This window comes from Haliaeetus leucocephalus, unplaced genomic scaffold, assembly GCF_000737465.1.
Source record: "Haliaeetus leucocephalus isolate CR32 unplaced genomic scaffold, Haliaeetus_leucocephalus-4.0 Scaffold687, whole genome shotgun sequence".
Taxonomy (NCBI): domain Eukaryota; kingdom Metazoa; phylum Chordata; class Aves; order Accipitriformes; family Accipitridae; genus Haliaeetus; species Haliaeetus leucocephalus.
The window spans coordinates 380,980-398,033 of record NW_010973123.1 but is presented as its reverse complement, the minus strand read 5'-3'; positions in this window follow the sequence as shown (position 1 = coordinate 398,033).

Below are 17,054 nucleotides of genomic sequence, written 5' to 3'. Positions count from 1 at the left end.
AGTAGCCTAGGAGACATTGTGATAGCAGAGAAGGTAAGATTGCCTAGAAATATATAGAGAAATATCAGGAGGCTGTAAGCAATACTTCTCAAGCATAAATCAACAAGGGTAACATTAACGTGACAGAAGATTACACACTGAGTCATAGAAAGCCACACAGTAATTTACCCAATAACTGTGACACAGACACTTTAGGTGACTGGGGACAAAGGTACCAGTTCACTTTTGGGCACATTTTCATGTAGTTCCTGCTAAAAATGCACTCTGCTTAAATGCATCAAGATAAAATAGTAACTGTGGATTATAGTGTTCCTAAAAGATCCATTTTTCAATCAACATTGGGGAAAGTAGCAAAGCATGAAGAAAAAGGACTTTCCAAAATGACCTTTAAATAGAGCATGTTATATTCACTAACTGCCCACTTTCCTTTTAGTATGTCTACTCAGACAAAAGGAACTCATCCAACCTTTAAGACACACAAGCTTTTCAGCAGCTGCAATGATATTTGCAGGAACAGTGCAGAAACAAAAAACACCCATTCAAAAGATTCACACAGAGCCTTTCTGGCTTTGGCAGAGTTGCAGAAGCTGCTCCATTGAGCGGAGGGAAAGGATCAGGATTTGATCAGGACACTGGAGGATTTCATTCCCGATTTACTTGGGAGGCTTGTGCACACTGGTTGGTTTTTCACTCAGTAAATCATGATCTCACCCGCTCAGAACAGGATCAAATGCAGCACTGACTGAAGTAATGGTGACATAAAGAGGAATTTGTGAAGCTGAAGTGAGAGATCTAATCTACAGTCAAGAAACTAATCAAGTCTATTCAACATAAACAGCACCAATCTTCTATCGCTACAGAAGCTTTGTAACACCAACTGTCCTCAGTTTCAAAGGGAATTATTACCTCTCAGAGAGCACAGGACATTCAAATCAATAAAGACTGCAGAAAGTATTCACACAAAATAAATAAGAAATCAAGAATTTCAAGAATTTCTAAACCAAAACCAAACATGCAATACAATTTCTTCCTCTTCAACTTGTTAGCATTTGTCTCTTTAAAGATGACCTCAGCTTGCAGATGAGAAAGCAAAATAGATTTACTGAACGTTGCAGGTGTTATGTATCTGATTCTGAGGAAAAAAAACCCAAACCTAAAACCCAAAATTGAGTGATTTTTTCAGTTTTGAATTTTAAACACACAGAACAGAAGTAACAGTTTTGTAGCTTTTTTTTTAAAAATGTGTCACATGCGTATTTTGATTACTTTTTCCAAATGAATACCACAGTAGCTGCTTATTTTTGCAGACGAATATATGAAATGACTGAGATACAGCCTTGAATATCTGAGCTCAAGAAATGAAGTATATTATGGGTGATAACTGAAGGTTTTTTAGGTTGCAGCCCAACCTTCATCAATCAACTGTGCAATTCCAGGAAGAATTCCCCCTCATCACCGCAGTTGCTGTTAGCGAAGGTGAGAGCAGGGAGAGAGCTGGGGACAGAAAGCCATAGACCAGAGCTACAATCCTGTCATGCTGTGAGAGTGAACAGAAAGCCAGGCTATGCAGCACAGCTGTACACCACCCCCACATAACTCACATTTCATATTTCTTTTGCAAAAAAGAGAAAAAGGAAAAAAAACCTGGCTTGATAGGCAAGTTAAAACCATGTTGCACAAGGGACCAAACCATCTATTGCTTACACTGCCCACTAGCAAAGAGAGACACCACCTGCAACGTAGCGACTCTCCAAAATAGACATTACAGGTCAAGTAGTCGCTTCCCACAGCGATAGCACTGCGAGGAGGTGCATGCCCAAACCAGAACTCCTACCTCCCAGCAGGACAGGAGCACACAAGGCCGGGACAAGGCTGCCCACGGGTGAGCCAGTCGTGCCGCTCAGCCAGCCTCCCTCCCCACAGCACAGCAGCAAGATGACCCAGATAAAAAAAAGCAAGCCTGCCCGCACAGGGCATACACTTTCCACACCATTCACTGCTTTTTCCAAGATGAATAAGCCAGGCTGGTAGCACATACCTTCCTACCTCCAGGTGCCCTTCTTCCCCCACCTGAGCAGCAATAAGGAAACAGGGCTGCTCTAAGCCACTCTTGCAGCTTCGCAGGTCAAGGCGCAGCAGTACAGCAGCTCCAGGAGCCCACACCGATGGTGCACTTCAGTACTGACCGTACAGGCAGCATCACCACCCCAGAGTACTACCTCCACACGCAGAAGCAGCACAAGCTACAGAAAAGACCCGAAGCAGAGAAGCTTCTAGGGCTCCCAGCCTGCACTAATTCATAGCTCCTCGTTAGTGTAGTGAGGGACACCTGGACGAGGGACACCTGGACGAGGGACACCTGCTCCCAGGCTCCAGGGGAAAAGGAACATACTGGTGGCGTTAGTACTGGAAGCACTTTCTGGGCTGGAGTTTCCCAGGAATCAAAGTTTCCTGGGAAGGTTGGGGTGGTTGCTTCCCTGCCGTGTCAGCAGCGCTTGACTTCTCATGGTCCTCCTTGCTGCAGGCTGGACACATGTTCTTCTCCCAGAGCAAGGGCAGAGAGTGTTTGTAGGGGCAGAAACACAGAGTGCAGGCACTCAGGGAGTCTCAAAACTGGCCTGCGGCGCTGTCAGTCAGATGTGCACTTGCTCACTGCTATTTTGATTCAGATGAGTGTTAAATCATAGTAATTTACTGTGGTGTTTTGTTGCTAACAATAATTACTGAGAGAAAGAGAGTGTAATAGAATAAATCTCAGCTACTAATATAATCTGATGTTCTGAGTTACTGATTTCCTGGGTTTTCTTTTATCATCCATTTGCTATCTTGCTATGTATAAAGTCTGAAAAGCTCTGGAACAAGTATGGATTAATAAATTTGTTCCAATATTAATCTGTTTTTCTTGACTGTAAATAAAATCAAGCCTGCAGTAGAATTTTATATTTGGCTTATGTTTGATGTCCCTTTATAAATTATGATTTCCACATTTTGCTTCAAGAACCGTTTTATGTCACTAACTTGCTTTTGTATTTCTCAAAAAAAACCCCAAATCAAAGCACAATTTGTGAAGCAAGGCATGAAAAGCAAAAGCCTGCCAAAGTTGCTGTATGAGTACTGATTGATAAAAGCTTACTTGTATTAGAAAAGAAACACAGTTGTTCTGCAAGAATAGCAGAATTTATTATCATAAATGACTTCTAAGGCTACTTCCAAGAAAATTTCAAGGCCTTATGAACAGGTGACCAAATGAGCTTGACCATCAGCTGGCCAAAGGCTTAACCAAAAGAGACAAAAATTAGACCAGAGTTGTAGCACTTCCACATCAGTACTCAACCAGAGAATGCAGGGCGATGGCGACCAGAGGCAAACCAAAGGTCTCAGCTTTGTGCAAATGAGGCATGATTTTCCTTGCAAAGAGCAGAATTCTGCAAGAGCAGTCATGCTTCTAGATTTCAAAACAAAGCTCCCTTGGCCTCATTAGAGCCATTCAAACAGATTCATGGGGTATGTTGCAGGCTCTGAGCTGCTGTTACCCACTAGACCTGCAATTTACTTTTCAAGCTTTAGCAACCTTGTATAAAACCAAGGTCAGAGCAGAAAGAATAAAAACAAAAGGTTCAAGGTTGCACAGGCTCTCAGTCAAGTCAAACGTGGAACAGTGTGGGAAACGTTCCTCACGGCGTTTCCATCTATCCTCAATAAGCAGTAAAACAAAATGCAAGGGATAATTCCTCCCCGAACTTCATTTAACATATCCACACTCATGTTCATTCTCTCAAAGGTCTAGTATTTCCCTACTCTAGCTTCATAAGGCCTATTTGGGTCTTCAGGGTTTAATTAACTCCTACACAGAAAGATTGCTTTCAGCTGATTTTTTGAGGTTAAAGTTGGGAATTAACCCTAAATGTTCAGCTAACCTGGATCATCCATATGAATGCCACTGGTAAGGACTTTAGGGCCTGTATAAGGCTGACAGCAGAACTCCACGTTCAATCAACTCTTCTCCGCAGGGACTATCCCCTTGGCCTTCCCCAGCAGCAGGCTGCGCCGATCCCTTCTGCGTACAGCCTTTGACCGGAGCCAGCTCCTGCTTTCCACCTCTACAGGCTGTGCATATTGAACTGGCATCTTAAAGGACGCCGCATGAACCTGCTCTCACCTTCGTGTTTCCCGGGTGGCTGCCAGGCACGGGCTCTCTGATACCTCCTGCAACAAGTGCGCAATCCCAAGGCCATGGAGCCTATCGCTGTGAGGTTTTTCAATAAGATGCATTCAGTCTCCTTCCATCCTTCCGGCTATAAAGCATTTTTTAAGTTTTCTGGAGGAAATTATCAGTGTTCAGTGTAAGGGAACTGGATTCTAAATTATTTGCATTGCAGAATGACATCCCTTGTCAGATTTAAAAAAAAAAAAGCACAGGAAGACAGAAAAATAATGTTCACATGTAACAAAATAATTACAGAATAATGAGTCTCCAGATTAGTCGACATGGATCTCTTACTGTATCTACAGTGCTTAGTCCGAGCACTTTTTTACCCTATGCCTCATTCTTTTATGTGAAAATGCCTTCTAGGAAGCAAACAAAAAGAAGTGCATTGCAGGATTTGCCTTCTCTTTTCAGCACTGCAGATCTGCTGCTGCCCCTTTGCCCTGGAGAGACTTCAATCCACATTTCCTACTCTCCAGACCCTGGTGAGCGTCCTTAATTGTTATTCTCGGGGTGGAGATACACCTCAGTCTTGCTGAAAAAGCTGCCTAACTTTCCATAAAACATCTGAAAATTCACCGAGAAGTAGAGAAGAGGCGATTCATGACTGTATTTAGTGTCTCAGACATTCAGCAGATGGATAGGAGTCCTGACACCCAGTCCTGTCAGCAAAGACTGTTGAACTTTAGGACAAGAGGAAATGGCCTCAAGTTGTGCCAGGGGAGGTTTAGACTGGATATTGGGAAAAATTTCTTTACTGAAAGGGTTGTCAAACATGGAAATGGGCTGCCCAGGGAAGTGGTTGAGTCACCAACCCTGGAGTCATTCAAAAAGTGTGTAGACAAGGCACTTCAGGACATGGTTTAGTGGGCATGGTTGATGGTTGGACTCAATGATCTTAATGGTCTTTTACAACCTAAACGATTCTATGATTCTATGATCTTGTGGAAAGGGAAACAGCAATACAAACAGCTGATGCAATCCAAACCAGGCTGTTCTGCCAGATGAGGGACTCACTCACATGAGTGGTGGGAAATGCGGATCCTCTTGTGCAAAAAAGGGAGCTAAAGGAAGGATCCCTATGTCCTGAGTGTTTAGTCCCTCAACTAAAACAAAGTTTTACCTTGTAGGGGATTTCTTAGTATTCGTGTTGCTTTTTTATGTATCACTTCCTTATATCCATCTTTATAAGGATATTTTTACTTTTTGAAGTCATTCAAAATGCTTCCACTCAGCATTAACTGAATTATTTTCCCACCCATCTGCATCAGAGGTATCGCTCTGTCTCACACATCCTCAGACTTCCTACCAAAGTTGTCCCAATTTAAGCCTTTGTTTAACTTTCCTAAGTAGTCTTCAGGCAGCAGTATCACACAATATTACTTTATGGTAAAAGTAGGATTAAAGCCTACCTATCTTGGCCTTGAAAATGAGCTTTAAGACCAAGCAAGATCATAGGATCGGAGCATACTGTAACTAGAAGGTTGCAAAATGAGGTTAACTGCACAGAAGGTAAGAAGGAATTTCTGTCAGTTAAAGAAAGACTCTTAAATCCACTGCTCAACACCAATCAAGTGAAATTGCTATGTAAGTCACTTTTGCCCAAGCTGAAATCAGTGTCAATGTTCTTAGGATCTGGGCTGGTTTTACACACACACAACCTTTCCTAGACCTTTCCTAGTAGCATTGAGATACAACAAAGGAAAATGATGCTTAGAGATCCTCAAAAGGTTTTAAATGTAATGACTTGCCTGAGGACTCTACAAACAGGACTTGAAACTGAAGGTCAGAAGTTCTTTTATCAGATGATTTAGCATTTTCAGTGTCAGCCAGAAATACAGCAAGGAAAATGCAGTTAGTTTTAATAACTTGCTTGACTTCATACAGACCCTAACATCACTGAAATCCGAAAACTATTTATAATTTTTTTCCTAGCAAGGGAAACAAGTCTATATCTTGCATAGATTCCCTCAAATGCTGCAATATATTAGTATAAATGTTTTTTATCATTACAGAAAAAAATCAGTTTTGTTAAAAAGTCTTTCTAAATTCTAGAAGTTTTAAAAATAGGAACAGATACTCACGTATGTGCTGGAAGGACTGTTCTGATGTATGAATCATTACTTCTAGAAATCCATTTAGGTACACATTCATATTGTCTTAAAGATCTTTTTTGATAATTAAATTTTGGTTTGAAAAAGAAGTCCTACTAACTCAATGAGAAACTCGTGTTCTACTTCCTTCCTGTTGTACCTAATATTCTGTGCCAACCATTGGAAAAGTAGGAAGCCCTGTGTCCTTGCTGAGATGCTTCAGGACTTACACTTTTGCCAAGATGATAATCACTAGTCCTTCTGGGTGACCTCCTGCATATGATGGCCTCATGAAGAACACAAGTGACCTCAGGGGTCACCTGTACATCCTGGACCATCTGAGCTAGTTTCACTCCTCACATTTAAGAGTGGAGAAAGAGAAGTCGAAGCTCTCTAGTAAATCAGTCTTGTGTAGTGAACAAAGAACTGTAACTTTGCAGCTGAACAGAACTGGTCAAACAAATAACCTTCAAATGTTTTAGTAGTGCATGCACTTCTGTAAAACCAAATCTGGAATTACATTGACAAATACTTCACACTAGCAATTAATATCTGCTACATATATCACTTCTAGCCCATAAACCTATAGGAGAAGACAATATCAGAGGGACCAGAATTACTCTACAGATGGAATAAACCCAACTGTAAAATTACTGGACACATTCTGTTCTGCTGTAATTGCATAGACACAATGGAGAGTGAAATCCAGTCCTTTTCCTTTTCCAAATAAGGGCACAATGAGTTTTTCAGAAATTGATTTTGTCTCATTTCCCCAGAGCTCCTTAAAAAGTATTCCACTTAATGTTGGGTTTGTTTTTTTTTTGATTGGTGATGATTGTTTGGGATCTAGATGGATGGAAAGTAGGCAAAGAATGAGAATTAAAAGTTCAATATTACCCACAGCCACTAGAAGTCTGAAACCTACTTTGTGCTGGGTATTCCTATCTTTCTGTCTCTTCTCCTCCCATTTCCTCCTTTATGATTGCTATTTTGACAATTGACCCACAGTTAATTATATGCTAATGTTATTTTGCAGTGGTTTCCACAACAATTCTGCAATGCTTAATATTTGGATACGTGTTCTGAGGCATCTTGTTCAATAAAGTTGAAACACATGTGCTTATTAAGTATCTCTAATTTATCCTCTGATTTTAACACCATAATGATGGCTGACCTTTGTATTGTCTAACATGGAAAAAGTTATATTTGCTGTAGCTACTTTAATAGTGAATGTGCATAATTTCAGCTTTTAAATTGTTTGTAAAAAGTAGTTTTATCTTAGCATTTGCTGTTTTCCAAACCTCTAGGTTCCTACCTCACATTTAAAACATAGTGTTTTAAATACTTTCTTTTACTGCTTCTACTAAAAGTTTTCCTAAACATGCTTCCACTGCTTAAATGGCTAAAGTAACTGCTGGCTCAAATGTTCTAGAAATAATTATACACCTACCATTTCTATAGGTCACCAATAATAAGTCCTGTGTGTATCTCTGAATCTTTATTCAGCTCAGTTTATTGGGGTTTGGAAAATGTTATTTTCTCATGTCAGGAGATTCTGACTCAAGTAATTACTGGTACAATTATAAGCAATAATAAAGCCTCGCAATAGCCTGTTGAAAGAAAAAAAAATCCTTCTTGAGTAGTGTATGAGAAGGAGGCATATGAGACATAGTATTATTTTCATACATTTTCTTAATTACCTGTCTGTTATCACTGGAGAGGCAAAGGCTTATCTGAATAATTATGATATCTCAGTATCACTAAACCCAGACAAATGTTGTTTATGACATCCTAAATCATTTGCAAAACATTTTTGCAAGTTTTGCTGCAATTTGCCTTGAGACATTACTGTGACATGGTTGACTAGAAGTTTCTTACATAAAGAAATTTAAACCGTTTCTGTGACTATTATCTTGCAATACAACATGACCAAGTAGCTAAAAGTCACGTAGCAGAAAAAAAAAACCAACAGGCAAACAGCTGCCCTGAGTTAGATGTATACCCAATTACTAGATCTCTCAGTCAGTGCCCTCCAAACAGTTTTAACAGAGACAATTTTCCTCTGGATCTAATTCCCTGTGCACCTGCTACCTGTTTTCAAACCTCTGACACTCAAAGACCTAGAATCAGAAGTAAAATATCCACCAGGAAGACCAGCACTTTCTGACCCGTCCCTCCCAGTTGCAAAGCACTCTCCTGCCTCACAGCAGCTCTCAAGGTGCAAAATTTATTTCAAAGAAAACCTCAAACCTCTTGCAATGCTCTAGGGCAAATGGCCCACATGTGCATCAAGCTTTGCAACCTCTAGGTAGGATCTCGGTTTTCTGGAGAGCTCCCAAATAAGCCAAGAGCTTATTCTGCTTGCTAGAAGGAAAGCTTTTCAATCCTGAATAACCCAAATTGAGCAGAACGGAAATTTGCAGCGGTGTCTCCCACAGGGCAGCACCTTTTGGGAAGTTTAGGGAAGTTTTCTGAAGGGCCAGGGTTCTTAGGTGGTGGGTACTTCATAGAAACACGGTCTTTATGACGACTGACAGCACAGCTTTCCACCAGCTCCAGTTTACAAGGTTTTCAAGGACAGCGAACATTCACCTCCACGTGGGCAACGCACATTGTCTGGGGGAAATGGAAGTCTTAGAAGTGTTTCAAAATGCATGCTGACTTGTCTTAACGTTATAAATCAGTACATTCTGAACTCAGATATGTAGCACGCTATTTCCAGACTCTATTTCTCCTGCAGTCATTTTATTTGTAAATGAGCACCTGTAGGAACAAAACATCATTATTTATAACTTGGCTCTCTGTCACAAAACCCAGCCTTCTGCCAAATCCCTTACAATACTATGCAACAAAACAGAGCAGCTAATGCTGCAAATCTAATTTTACCTAATACATGCAGCACTAAATTAGGTTCTGGTCATGGATGGTTTTACTCCTCTGCATAAGCTGCATCAAGTCACTTGGTCCTTTGGTTTCTTCCCCTCTTCTGTACAAACTGGAATAAGAAGACTAATGTAAACAGGGCAGAAGTTCAGATTAGAACTACAAGTAGTCCCAGAATTTCAGAACTGAGCAGTCTGAAATGCTGATGCTTTGGTCCAGCTACAGAATAAAGCACAGCTCTGCATTGTGATATTCTTGGAACTGCAAATATCTTGGCTGCATTAGGAATGCTTTCTGGTGGTTGCTGAAGTCTATGAAAGGCTCACGGGGAAATAAAATTCTGACTTGCAGAAAATGGTTGGCTCGGGAGGTTGTTCTTCCAGGAGAGAAAAGAAAATGTAGCCAATGACCACAGTGTCTCACAACTGAGATTCAGAAACATTCTGGATGCGTCCTGGAACAAATCGGCTGTTTGTCCAACCTGGACACGGTTGGCATGTCAGCTGGTTTGATGGTCTCCTCTTCTGACCAAATTCCACTTTTTACCTGACAAACTGGAACAGGTTTCTCAAAACTGAAATGTTTTCCCCCCAAATCACAACTAGTAGAATCTGGAACTGCTTATTGTCTCATATAAATGACACCAACGGTACAATTTTGTCTATTTTATAAACTACCCTGAAATGCTTCTGAAGCAGGTCACATGGTAGTTAATTCCAGTAAATAGAAGTCCAGGATAAAATTTGGTAATAAACTGTCTGGTGCAGTCAGGCTGCATCAAGGCATGCTCACTATCACAGAGTCTTTCTATCTAATTCTCTGTGTGGAATAAAGAAAATGAAGACAAAACTGCTCCCTTCTTCCTAGGAAATGTAACTACTTTTCTAAGGCAAAACTACTTAATTAACGTGCTTTTCTCTGCAAACCTTGCTGCTCTGTTACTTGAATACAAATGCCAGTTGTCTTGGAATACCAACGTCTCTTAACGAAACTGAAGCTGACTGACATTTTTGGGAATGCTCATGTAAATTTTATCTTCACAAGGAGCGAGTACAAAACACAGCCTCTCAGTTTAAATACAAAAAATACCAAATAACCTAGAAGAGAAACATGCTGTTACTGAAAGCAGGGAGCTAAAACAGGAGCTTTACTGTTAAGTCATTCGTGATACAAAGGTTATTGATTAGCAGAGTCTGACTGTGATTTGTTCAACCGATAATAAAACTTTATCTTAAAGCAATAGGAGCCCCTAGTGCTACAGCTGGAGCCAATAGCATTCGGCTGCTGTGCTGTAAAGAATTTCAGGGAAAAAAAATGTTGAGCAAATTTCTGAAAAGCAGCCTCAGCCTGGTTTTCTTTCTCTAAATCTAATCATGATGCTACTTAATATTTCACTATCCTTGGCTAAATGGAAACCATTTTATTCCAGTTCCCCTGCTACAATGTATTAGTATTACCCCAATATTGGTAATTGGCTTTTGGCAGCCTTATTACAGTTCAGGCAATCTCGTAAAAAAGATAAATATAGCACAAAACTTACAGAGATAGGTGGAATTGAAATAATTAAAACTTGCAATCATAAAAAATTGAATCCGTGTGTATTTAACTAAGTGTACTTTGTATGACTTGTGTCACTGAGCTCTAAACTACTGGAAAATTCCCAACATTTTCCAAGTTAAGAAAACATGACGAACTAAGCATATCAAATATTACTTTTTCTTGCTGTTTTTTTTTTTCTTTTTTTCTGGCCAGTGTACTGCAAGTCACTGGCTGCTGAATCAGTTCCTATTGCATTATCTAAAGTAAAGCTTTCTCTCGTTCTAGTCATCACAAAGACAAAACCTTGAAATAGATTGCTAAGAAATTGCCAGTATATGACGTATTTGTCGCACTACCTAATTTCACAATGACCTATGATGACATAGTGCAGTTGGATTACTATAAAACATTAAGACTGGAAAAAGATCTCATTAGAAGTTCTTTACAAAGAAGGTAGCACTTTTACAGAATAACAAAGCAGCAGCTTTTTCTTTCAAAATAGCTAGTCAAATATTCTTTTAGGAAACTGTGATAAATACCTGCAATTTAAGCTCATGTAATTCCTCCCTGATTGACTGTAATAAGTCTCCATTTGTCTTGTAAACTGAATACTTAATCACTGTGTTCAAAATTACATTAGGTTATTACAGTTTTCAGTATGTCTAAACCAAAAAGTTATTAACTGGCTGATTTGCAAGCCTGAAGGGACTTCAGAATCTGTGTTAAGTAATCCATCATTTATATTTCAGGATTATGGAATTGGCTCCATCTGGCTCTCTGTGGCTTATAAAACAAGCTGCCAGTAACTAAAATTTCCACCACTGACCACTGGTGGCTTCCAGCTGGAGAAGGTGAAACGCGCAGAAACGCTGCTTATCAAATTCTAAGAGATGGATGCAAAAAAGCCCATGTGCTTCTTGTGAGATTTGGGGGAATTTAGGCATGCAAATCATAAAACCTGATCTTGGGAAACTCTGGCTCACCTGGCACTTAGTCCTACAAGGTCCTTACTCTCACCATTTTATTCTGATGTTCCGCAAGCACTTGGAGAAGTGCTGCTGAGGATGGCCCATCTGGGTGAGGAGGAGGAGTTCACAGTACCTACCAATCCTTGGGGTGGCTTCCTAAGAGCCCATGTCACTTATACCAACAGCACAAAGTTCGTTGCAAAAGACAACAGCCATTGCGTTTAACACGTAGATGAATGTGCCGGTGCTGTTTGTTTGTAGGACCCACCAGCAAGCGAAGCAGCGGTCCCAGCTGCAGGAGAGGAGGTCCCTTGTACCCCTTGTACTCTCCCCTTGGCAGGGTAAAACAGGGACAAAGGCTCCTTTTTCCCTGTTGAGCATCCAAACCACCAGACTGGGGGCTGTTTTGCACAGGGCCTCCTCCAAGTACCTCCTTGTGAAGCTGTGAAGAAAACTGTCTGCAACTGCCTGAAGCAGGGAGAAGCCCCGGATTCTCAACTCTGCTACAAAACCTGCTTGTGCATTTTCTCCAGAGGCTGTTCGTAGCAGCAGAAACCTCTCCAGGGTGACCGGAGGATTGTCACTGTGTCATATGACTCAGAGGTGCGTATTTACACCAACCAGTGCTATCTGGGCTCCTGCTGGGAATGCCATACCTGGTTTATCCCAAAAGGCTTAGGGAGGGCTGCCCCAGAGCAGCAGGACATGGTCCCTTGCCACCCTGGGAAGGAGACCGATTTAAGACTCGGTCCAACTATTGCATTAGTCATCCCTCTGCAGCGCCACATCGTTCCTACCATGTAAGCACAAGGAGCTCAGCTCCTTAAACCAGGGTTTTGATTCCACTGTAGGGACCAGATATTCTAATTGTCTCCAAAAGCCATGATATTTTTAAGCATTTAGACTTTAATTACTTGACCAGGGCTAGGGAGGATGAAATGCCCCTCTGCAGACAGCAAGTGCATGGAAGCCTTGCTTAATTTGTTTATGACTTAAAATTGTCATCAGATTTCAAGTTGAATTTCACTCACAGGGGGATAGTGGCAGAGCTAAGTAAGAAAACATCCTCTAGTTTCTCTGTTCTCCCATCTGCCTAGACAGACCCGGCTATTCATGCCATGTTTCTGTTTAAGTAATTATGGAGGCCTGCGACTGTTAACCGATTTAATGATATCCAGTTTTGCCATCTTTTTTAATTAATTTTTTGAGACATTGTTCTTGGTCAGGTGTAAGTGTGGCAGCAAGCCTGTTAATCAGCCAGGCACGCTAACAAACAGGTGCCAAAGGGATAACAAATAAAGGATTAAAAGTTATCCATCAATATGCCTACCTTCCCCCAGACTTGCAGTCAGAATCTCTCAAAACAATAGAGGGGGAAAAATGGGGAAAAAACTAGGTATTTATTTTGAGTGTATTTTGTCCATGAGATTTACGAGATCTTCCCTGGTACAATATCTGTGCCTTCATAAATGGTTTGGTTACTCTGCGAGATCAAAGAGTGTCGTCCATTCATCCCTCAAGTCACTGAGAACAATGAAAGGAATCGAAGAGAAAACATGAAGCATTGGAAATAGGAGGGTAGTTTGTGTCTCAGAGCTATTTTGTTACAGTGATCATTCTGCAGTAGCTTCAGAAATGACAAGCTGCTCATTGAATCCCACAGAAACTACGAGACTGAAATGTCTTAAGATATCCAGGGGCTAGAGGATAAATAAGGCAGGGCCAGCTGTTACATATAAAATGACTGTCTCAGCAGAATACCAGCATTGTAAGGCCCAAATATCTGAGCGCCTGGGAGACAAGAAAGTGGTTCCCACTTCACGCATCAGTCAACCAGCCTCCTGGCTAATTAATCCTTGACAAATGCATGCCCCAGGTATTTGGCAAGTACCTGCAAAACAGGGTTTATGAGGAGGAACAGTCCCTGCATAATATTCTTTTGAACACAAACCTGCAACCACTGGCACTGGCAACTGATAGCACAAGTCACCTGGACACGTGTAGCCTTCAAAATCATAATAACCTATGAAATCTTGGTAACAGAGGTGATCTGTGGAAAGCTGATGGGCTAAAATGACAGCATTCAGGTGACGTGACAGCTCTTCCAGCCTCTGCTGCAAGTATGCACAGCTTCTCAACCCTCAGCTGAGCACTTTGGAAAGAGAGAAGCCTCTCTCCAAAGCTGACAGCAGCAAGTTTTACTCAACAATACCAAGCAGAAGTAAGTCATCTAATGGCAGGTACCTGCTGGGATGCATCACACTTGTTTATAGAGATTGTAATTATTACAGGGTAACTGCTGTGCTTTTAGTTCTTGCTCATTTTGTTTTGGCTCGTCTTCTCTGATTTACATGCAGAGCACACATCTGTAACGCAAACAATTGTGTGAGTTATAGGAAAATCTTAAGTGAACAGCCTGTTTTCTGGTAAGTGAGGCTGCACTCAGAAAAGTATTTCTTAGACAAAACCATGGTATTCTTCAGCTTGCTTAAGAGTTTTCTATCACTTGCTTAAGAATTTTCTTATCAAATATGGTCATTTTTGCTTCTTTTTAATAAAAGGTTACTGAAACATCAGTCCTCCAAACTGAGCACTGTGTGTGAATGTCAGCACTGTGATTTTCATGCTGACTATATTAGTAGGATTCATACCACCAATCTGTAGGCACAGCTGGCCTTGGCTGCTCTTGAGGTCTATCTAATCCTTGCTCAATCTGTGACACTCCAGTGTACTTTGGGGTAAGAAATAATGAAGACCACAGTACACAAACATAAAATAATCTGCCCATCTCCCACATCAGGTCTCACTTAGCCTGTATACTGAAGCTCTTATCCTCCAAAGCACAAGAAATTGAAATCCCTTCTAAAATGGATTCTTTATATCAACTCTGGATGATCTACAGCAACTTTGTGGAGCAGGGAATATTTACACACAGGAAGGGAAGGCATGCACTGGGCCTTGTGAAGGAAGCTGCGTGAGCAGCAAGACAGTCTGAATTTAAAATAAACACAACATTCCTCATCATCCATTGCTCCGTTCCTGGGAAAGCAACTTGCAAAGTCCTGACATTTTCCCTTCGCATCATCAGTACCATCATCAGGCAGCAATAATATTGTCAGCAGTGCCGTTAACCTTCTACAGCCTTGGCTTAATGGTGCTCGGAGCCAGATCCAAACAGAGCGCAGCTGCCTGAAGCACAACCACACCACAACTGAGGTGCTCAAATTCAAGCACCCATCCCTGTGAAAACCCTCCTTCCCCACTGTAAAAGCCAGGACCTGCTGCTGTAGGTACTGAGGCTGTCCACGTTTGTGGGACTCGACGTGCAGTGTATTGGCCTCCCCCGTGGGCACTGCAGTCCTGCTGCCGCTTTTTTCCTTCCGCGGGGCAGCAGCCGGGGCCGGCAGCACAGCCCAGTGCTCGCCAGCCCCTGAGGGTGCAGAGAGGGGACGTGATAGAGGCCTGTGCCACCTCCATCTCAGCCTGCAGAGGTAGCTTTGCCTATCAGCTGGGCAATGGCAACCGGTCGCTGCCCCCACTAAGAACAGGACCACTTGGGAGAAGTCCCCTCTGCTTCTCCCATCTCCCGTTCCTGTTGGCACTGGCAGATCAGCTGGCTGCTAGTAGGGACAGTCAGATGTGGCCTTAAGCACGATATACGTACGCATGGGTAGCTACCTAAAGAAACTTGAGTAGAAGCTGATTTTTCCAATCTCGTATTTCCCCGCCACCGTAAACTTGGCTGAAGCTGGGCTCCTGTACAGCTGAGAAAGGCTCAGTGCAGGCCAGGAAGAGAACAAGAGAACAAGAGAGAGGAAAGAACCTGCCCATGGTCTAGGAAGATGGGCTGTCCTTGGAAAGGGGACAGGCAGCCCATGCTCTAACTTACACGCCATTTTGCATGAGACAGCACATGGACAGAGTAATAAACAAGCCAAGTCCCTTTGTGGAGTTGACTACTGTTTTAAAGCACCAAGACTGCACAAACAACCCCCCCTACTGGGATTTAGTTAATTTATTTAATGATGCAGAAAGAATATAACCCCCATCTTCCCCAGGCTGTGATGAATCTTCAGGCTGATAGATTTTATTTTGCTTAAGGAAGTGAGCAACATTTTTCAGAACTGAAGCAATTTTTGAGGCTCCCGATATACTTTTGTTTACCTCTTGTATTTAAATTGCATTAATCCAACTCTTGAAATTATATACATTCTGATGGAAAGCAACTGCCAAGGCTGGTAACTGGCTGTGAGCCATTGCTAGAGAGAACATAAAGGGCTGGACATGGTCTTTGGTCTGAGCCAGTGCTACCATTCATACAATTCGCTCTCCTGGTTGCTCACATCCAGACATAGCCCTTAAAGCATCCCTTAAATGTATCACTTAAAACTTTATAGTGTCTTGGCACTTCTCTGCACAAAAATCAGTCAGTAGCTCTTAAAAGACATTTGTATCTTCCTAGAAGTTAGGCAGGTGGGATTGTCACAAACCAAGCAATGGTGGTCATATGTAATGTTTTATCGCTACTACTAATTTTAATTTGCTATCATTAATTTATATTTAATGTGTAATACTGTTGGCAAAATAAAAAGAATGTAGGTGTGGTTGTTAAGGCAAGTGCAGTACCTCAGGTAAGTCCCTTTAAACAGGACTTCAGAGCCCGTGAGGTTATTTTTAGCCAACGTTGACTTAGCATTCATCAGTCATTTTTTACTCAGTTGCAGATTGTTGTTTAGCATGCTGCTGGCTTTTCTATCTCCCTTCCTTCCTCTCTCATTTCAGATTATGCTAGTTCCTCCTCAAACTTTTAAAACTTATCAGCTCCCTCACATGTCTTGCATTTGAAAATGAGGCTGAAAACCACATGGAAGCCATACTACCTACTCTACTGCAGAAGCTGGTCATTTCTGACTCTTGTCTACATCCACTGACTCTCTATTTGGCAAAAGTCAGCTTTACCTTTGAGCCTCACACACTGTGAAAGCTACGTCTGTGTCGCTTCCTTGTAAAGTACGTATTTGCAGTTGTTGGCTTTGCTTAAATTAATGCATTACACTTGAACTGCAGAGAACTCATACTGCGTATTTTGTCTCCCTAAGCATTATTTGGCATTATAAAAGAAAGTACAATTTATACTGCAATTAAAAAAGAAAAAAAAATCAGGCTATTGATTTGAGCTTCCATTAAGCATATGTCTGTGCAAGAACCAATGCTACCACTGCTTTCAAGTTTGAGCTTTTATTCTAACTGTGAAGAGGACGAAGGAATTAAAACAACTGCAGAAAAACAGGAAAACCCAACAATCACTCTTTTGGCAGTATAGCATGTTGCTGTATATTTCATGGATTTTTTTATACTGCACCT